This window comes from Humulus lupulus, chromosome 5 (genome assembly GCF_963169125.1).
Source record: "Humulus lupulus chromosome 5, drHumLupu1.1, whole genome shotgun sequence".
Classification (NCBI taxonomy): Eukaryota; Viridiplantae; Streptophyta; class Magnoliopsida; order Rosales; family Cannabaceae; genus Humulus; species Humulus lupulus.
Genome location: NC_084797.1, coordinates 36,540,642 through 36,548,871, shown reverse-complemented (window position 1 = coordinate 36,548,871; position 8,230 = coordinate 36,540,642).

Genomic DNA, 8,230 nt, shown 5'->3' with positions numbered 1-8,230 from the left:
TGTCACTGACAGCGAGCGTACATGTTCGGTCGATCTCCAGAACCAATAAACCTTGGCTCGCTCTGATACCAAGTTGTAACGACCTACTTCCTTAGAGCCGTTACCAAGTGAGTTTTTTAAGACAAAACAGTGTGCAATGAACTCGCTAACCGAGGTTTTGAAACAAAAGTGTGACTAATTAAAAGTTAAGGCTGTAATCTTTGAAAATGCGTCGTTTCATTAAAACTTCTATTATTAAACATTTGGGATCCCAAAATAAGGTTTGAAAACTAATTACATTTTTGAAATAAGGTTACAGTTGAGAAATCATAAAATCATAGATTATTACAACCATTTTCGAATAAACCCCCAACCAAAGCAGTCGGGCAGGCCGAACATGTACGCGTCGCTTCACGCTCTCCGTACTCATGGTTGGTTGACTCAGTCATTGCCCTTACCTGCAACACAGAGCACCCGTGAGCCGAAGCCCAGCAAGAAAACTCATGCAGAACATAACATATGCAATTTATACACTTTATCATAACAGATAATCCACATATAAACAAGTCAACCATTAGACTAAGCAAACACGGCCATGCCGCCCCCGAAGCCTTACCGAAGCCTGGGGTCTCGGTCTTCACCGTAGGGATACCACCCGTATCCCCTGGGTCCTACCCTGACCATAGCATCCCATGTGCTAGGTGTTACTTCCGGCCCCGCGGCCGTTCTCGGCCTTGCCGCCCTCGGCCATAGCCGTTCATTTCACTATAATCATATATAGCATAAATCAAACAACAATCAAACAAATATAAATTCATTTAAATCTGCACCCTAACATGTAATGCACTATAGGGCCGTGCCCTGCAATCATTTCATCATGCAACATGCAATATAGGGCCATGCCCTGCAATCACACTATGGACCCATGCCCCATCCTACGGGTGTTATAGTTTTCTTACCTTAATTCCAAATGCTTTAAATAGAAAAAATGACGGCCCCCGAGCACGATCCACTTCCCGAGCTCTAGCTTAACACCTAGTCACAACCAAGATAATGGATACCAAAAAGATAAATCTCAAATGAGTTTCTAAACCAAGTTCTAGTCCCCGGAACATTGAACTTCACCAAAAAAATAAAAAGATTCAATCCCGAGCACCCGTGGTTAAATTCCCAAGCCTAAATTCTAAAAATCCCAAAATTCCTTAAGCGTCGCGGCATGGCCCCCAAACAGGGCCACAAAAATGCCCAGAAACAGGTAAGGGCCGCGGCCCTACAAGGACCATGCCGCGGCCCGCCCTCCATCCTCAGCGCATCTTAGCCTACAAGGGCTGCGGCCCTCCAAGAACCATGCCGCGGCCCGACCCTTCGAACCCAGAAAACCCACCATTTTCAAGCTTAAAACCTCACCTTAAGCCATCCCAAAGTTCCCAATTCAAAACCAATTAATAATCACAACATTAGGATGGTTTAAACAACACAATTCCACCAAAAATCCAACCTAATACTCACCAAAATCCCAATTCCAAATTTCTGAAATTTCAAACCTAAAACTCAAAACCAACCATGAAATTCTCAATTTCAACCATCAAACTTTAATTTAAACCTTACCTCAGTTGTAGAATCGTTTCCCAAAGGATCCCATGACCTATCTTCAAAGTTTCAAGCCTCAAACTCCACCTTGACTATCAAAATCCATAAACATTCACAACCCAAAAAAATCTCAGAATTTTACTTGAGAAAAATAAGAATTAATTGCTTACCTTTATCCTGATTTGTTCTTGATTAACTCTTGAGCTAAACCTCCAAATCCCACCATCAATATTCAGAAATTCAAGCTTGATTTCTCCTAAGATTTCTGTGGATTTCATGAAAGAAAGAGGAAAGAAAGAAGAAGAGGAGAGGGTGGAGGCTGGGTCGGTTTCTCTAAGTCTCCAAATGGTTTATTTGCTTTGTTTTTATAACTTAAGCTGGTTACCTCAAGGTTCGGGGTACCAAAATATCCCCGAGGCAAAAATGGTAAAATCCCCCAATATTCCCGCCTAGGCATCCTAACCTCAAATATATCTCAAATTATTTATTTTCATAACCCAATATCAAAAATACTCCTTGACTTGCCCAAAGTCAATTATAATGCCCCGTTGTGACTTTTCCCCGCTATCCAGCTCTAGGATCGCCTCGTGCCGAAAGTTACCAATCACGGATATACCCACATACCACTGTGGTCTCAACAATCATCACATATTAATACAGTTAGGCCCAACATGGCCAAAATTACAATTATGCCCTTCTAACACAATCCGGGCCTACATGCATACTAATATACATAGTCATGCATCTCAAATAATCAAATAGTCACATAACACGCTTTAAATTATAACCATGCATTTAACTCATAAAATCACACATAAATCCCAACACGCCATCCTGGCACACTAATCAAGGCCCTTAAGCCTTATTAGTGAATTCGAGTCGTTACAATTTGTATAGGAACCATCGTCTCGTGTACAACAAGTAATGACACTTTTATTTAAATCGTCGTTTCATGCTTTACATGGCATGGGACGGCAGTATTAGAACCGACGTACGAGAGTCCATACGACGGTTTAAAACCATCGTCCCATGTCAATTTTGTAGTAGTGTGTCCCTGTCTAATACAATCTATATTGTATACGATACCTCTATCTGTTTGTGCCGCTACACTTAACAATCTGGATAAACTGTTTCATCTTAAACAGAAGATAGACCGTAGTCATATTCTTTATTAAATAAAACTCCCACTTTATTTAGCGATTACAAATAATTTTTATATTATTATCTTTAATTAAATCCTCTTATATATATCGTTATACATATACTTAATTCAAGGCCACATCTATAATATTGGATCTTGATGATAAATTGCATGTATAATTGAATACAAATATGAGTGCAAAATATTAACTTTATTTAATTAACAGTAATCGTTCATACAGAAATATGTTTTAAGGGCACAAATCTCAACACAAAGGGTTTCTCACCATCAAGCCCAAGGGTTACTGTATTTTCTTTGAAATCTATCATTCCCCCATACTTGGTTAACTAATCCATATCCAGGATCATATCAAAATCGGTCATAACCAACTCTACTAAGCCAACTAATGAATCTTTTCCCACAATAATCTAACCCATCTCTTAAGAGTTACCAATAGGGTACCAAATTCCCATCATAGCATAATCATGCAATCTACATACCAAGTATGCACCTTTACTAGATACAACCAAAACAAAGAAAACATGGCACCAGAACCAATCAGGACAATATAAGAATCAAAACTAGGAAGCTGACCTACCACTACTGAAGGACCAGCCTTAGTCTCAGCCTCTGACTGCATCAGAGTGAACACTCGAGATGGAGTCAAGCTGTCTGCCCCCTTTTGTTCATCCTTCCTTAGCCCTGGGCAATCCCTCCTGAGGTGCCCATCCACCCCACATAAGAAACATGCCTTTGCTTTGCATTCCCCCAGATGGCGTCTCTTACACCGAGCGCATTCCGGGTAGAGTTTCCAGTACTCATCCTCGCCCTGATGGCCTATCTAGATATTCTGGAATCCCTTTTCTAGTCCAGGACTATTGGCTACATTGATAACTTTTCTTTCTAGATCACTGGGGTTTTCACCCTTGCCTTATCCAATAAATAGAGGTATCACTGCTTGAGCCCCGCGCTCTCCGGAACTCTCCCTCCATATCTCATTTCTTGTGCTCTTAACAATAAGAGCCCTCCCTACCACCCGAGCATAGGTAGAGATCTCATGTACTGGGGAGATTCTAATGCCCCGAGCTATCCTAGAATTCAATCCTTGGAGAAATTTCTCCTTCCAAGCAACATCTGTGGGTACCATATCAAAAGCAAACTTGGCCAACCCATCGAATTTGTTAACATACTCTGTTATTGTCGTATTTCCCTGAATTAGGTTCATAAATTTATTTGTCTTTGCAGTCTTAACTGCATCACAGTAATATCTCTCATTAAACAACTGCCTAAATTCTTCCCAATTCATCGCAACTGTATTTTGTGTCTAGGATACCACTTCCCACCACGTTCGGGCATCTTCCCGTAACACATATATAGCACAGATCACCTTATCATGACCCACCACCCCCATACTGTCGAGGATGGAGCTCATCATGCCAATCCATTATTCAGCTCTGAATGGATCTAGGCCTCTCTAAAATACTATAGGGTAATATTCCTGAAATCTCTCATATAAAATTCCCACTTGTTCTCAATCCTAGACTGAGCCAAAACTGGTGCCACTCTTGGCTTAAAAAAGGAAGAGGTGTTCCCTGACAGAACCTGCTGTTTTAAAACCTGATCTCTTCTTCTTGCCTCTGCAGTTTTGCTTGCATATCTACAAACACCTGCTGCCAATTCTGAGGGGAAGGTGGAGGGCTTAGGCCTTGGCTTTAATTCCCAGCCTCAAAATAAACACCACCGGGGCCCATTAATTTCCTTGGGTACATAACCTCTAAGTTCATCTGTAGTCAATAACTTGACCCATTAAGCATGATGAGCACATTCACAAGCCTTCCCATGGAAACCAAATAACACCACATTCACATATCACTGTAGTGCTAAAATACATGCCCATAACATTCATGCATCAGTCAATAACCCCTGCTCTTTCAACATAATCTCAAGGTCTTAACTCTAGCATGCAGATAATACATTCATATATCCACGAAGCAGGTAAATATATAATCATGTCAACAGTCAAGGGCCAGGCCCTATCAAAATATCTCATGCTCCTTAATAAATCATGCAGGTAAAGCATTTATATCCTATTTAAGCAGTTAAACACATAATCACATAAATAGTCACCATGAGTGGAGCTTGTCTTTAGTGACGAGTGTACATTCCCAGCTTGTCTTCAGGAACCCTTAACCTTGGCACGCTCTGATACCAAGTTCTAACGCCCTACTATTTAGGGACCGTTACATTGTGTATTTTAAATAGTGCTAAACTCGCTAAACAAGTCATTTGACCATAACCGTGTAACCAAACATGATTAACAGTTTAGGGCTAACATTTTTGGAGAAAGGTACATCCGTTTCATTAAAATGTTTACTTCATACATGGGATCCTAAAATACATTTAAAAAGGTTAACTACAATGGAAAAGTTACAATCAGCCGACCTAAGCGGAAAAATAGGGTTTGACCTTTGTTCCTCTTTACACCCTTGGCCGTGGTGGTCGAGCAGCCGCATAAGTACACATCGTCACCTAAGCTCTCAAACTCATGGATGGTCCAACTTTGTTTTCCCCTTACTTGCACCACAAAGCACTTGTGAGCCAAGGCTCAGCAAGAAAATTTAAACATGCTCATAAGCAGTTAATAACATGTTACTGATCGCGAAAATATATATATATACCCAAGTGCACGCAATCGATTCATGTAATATATGATGAGTACAATATCGTTCCCACGAAGATTATTTTCCAATTACCAACAATTATTTTTTAAGTTCTATTTGGAAATTTAAAATTTTGATTTTTGAATATAATTTTAAAATTGAAAATAACATTGAACAAAAACAAATAATTAAAAGATTTAAAATCGCTATTAAAAAGACATAGGGTGTTAATTTCATCAACTTTTCATTCTACTACTTTTATTAATCAATTCTAGATTTCTTTCTTCTTATTATGATATCAGGTTAACCTAAATCGATTCCTATTCTTTTTCAAGATATAAGATCTCAACCTATATGCAGGTTTTCTAGATCTCTGTGATAAACTTAAATATATAGAAGGCATTACACATGGAAACCTAATTACTACACAAGTCATACAGGTACATTCATCCAATATGCAACCTATGTCTATATAATGATAGCATATTCAATTCTCATCTTTCAAATTTTGAATCAAAATCATAAAATCAAGCAAATATTGATCAAATATTTACTAGCATTAAACACACATTATATAGATTAGAATAGAGAAGAAAATCAATTAAACATCATAATTAAATTAGATAGAAATCCAAGTGACTACATTAAATCCTAGATAAAAATTGTTTAGTTCATATCAAACATGACTAAATCAACAAAATAATAATTCAAAAACATAAGATTCATAAACTTAAAGAAGAAAGAAAAATATAAAACTGTAGAATAACTAGCCTAAGAATAATAATTAGTCTCTAAAAATGTAATTAAAAATTAACGTCATGACTTAATTTAACCCTAAATATGAATTTATAGTAAAAAAAATTACATCAACAGTGATTTTCATATGCGGGCCGTGACTTGGCCTTCTCTGGGTCGCGACCCGTGTCTGTTTTTTTGGCCTTTTGCTTCCGTGTAAATCCTCAGGTGCCGTGACTTAAACATCATGAAGTCGCAGCCCGTGTCCAATTTTTCCCTTAGCTGATCCTCTCTTTTCCTCTTGAGTCGCGACTTGTAAGTCCAAGTCGTGACACTAATTCCATCCAGCAGCTATGTGTCTCTGACTTCACCTTGAGTCGCGACTTATAAGCCCAAGTCGCGACCATAATTCAATTTTTTCTCAGATTAGATCTTTCAACTCATCTCTTCATCAAAACCCGTCTTTTAATCATCCTTAGCATTATTTTGAGTCCAACAACTGCCAAGAGCCTCATTTTTCCACCATTTTCACTTCTTTTTACATTATTCTCATGATTCATCGCACCATCCTACAATAAAGACAAACAAAAGCGTAATCTTGCACAAAACACACATAAAGACTCAAGATTACCACAAAAACACATTCTAAAATGACGTTAAAATGAAGTTATCAAACTCCCCCAAACTTACTCTTTGTTGGCCCTCGAACAAAGGACTCAAAAAAACCTAAACTCGAACAACATGAATTATACTAGCAACAATAATTATGCCTCAAAATCATGAATTTTATTCATATAATTCTCAGAAAACTACTCAACAGTTTATTCAATCTAGAATTTTGATCAAAACACTCCATCAACACACCGTAGTCTACTAACATTTTGGATTATCAACTCATGATCATTAAATAAACATATTCGAAATCAATTATGCTCACCAAATTTCTTTCCAATCGATCCATTTAAACCAAGTAATTTCATAAGCTCACTTACTTGTAATTCTCCATTAATATAAATCATGATATGCATAAGAATCAATAGGACTTTTATAGGCTTGTAAAGATGGCTTAGCTAAAGGTAGTTGACAAAGTAATTTTTAAGCTCACTTTACTATAAGCACATGAAAAAACTCACCAACTTTACTTCCATAATAATACAATCCCATAATCCATTTTCTTGTTTTTTCTTTCTTTCTTTAGAGATATATATTTTTCTTTTTTTTGTCAATAATAACTACACTCCCCCAAACTTGATTTTTTTTCTTCGATATATTCATATTGGGAGTGTATTGAAATATTTATTTATGTATTTTTTCAATATTACTCTCGCTCATTCTTTTTTTTTCACTTTTTATTTTCTAAACTCACTCAAATCACAAATAAACCCCATTACACATCAATCCCAAAAAAATTTCTCAATCATATGCTCATAATATATCAGGGACAGATATATAACCAAGTTTCAAGTATTAGGCTTAAATGATGGTTTAGAACAAAAAAAAATACAAGATTAGGCTCAAAAGGGGCAAACAAAGGATTAAGTAACTTAAGGTTGGAAAGAAAAGATCAAACAATCCAAATGATAACCTAAATCACATTCCTAAGCATACATGATATATTATTTCGCTTCAAATAACAAGTAAGCAAGTTCTAGAATTTTAGAAAATAATTTTCACTTTCCATTCCTCATTCCACTAACCAATTTTAGCAAGCATAATCAATATCAAAAACATAAATTTAACATCATGACATGATATTCAACAAATGTTATCTAAACTAAAATGAACTATCGTAGTGTTCAATCAAGCACACAGATTTTGTTTTCAGATTTCATTGTCTTTGAATTATACTGATATTATCATTTTATTCTCATCGATAATTATTGTCAACCATTATTCATGTTGAAACTAAACACACTAAAATAAAACTCTAAACACTAACAAAAACTAAACAAATCACACAAAACAAAACTAATAGAAAAAAAAAGCCCCCTCCCCCAAACTTAAAGTAAACATTGTCCCCAATGTTTAAAAATAAGTAAAGAAAGAAAACTTACCTGGTGCGAATCACTTCTAAAATGGTGGTGGATCTGGAAATTGATGCCAAGGTGGTGGATAAGGGAAGTAC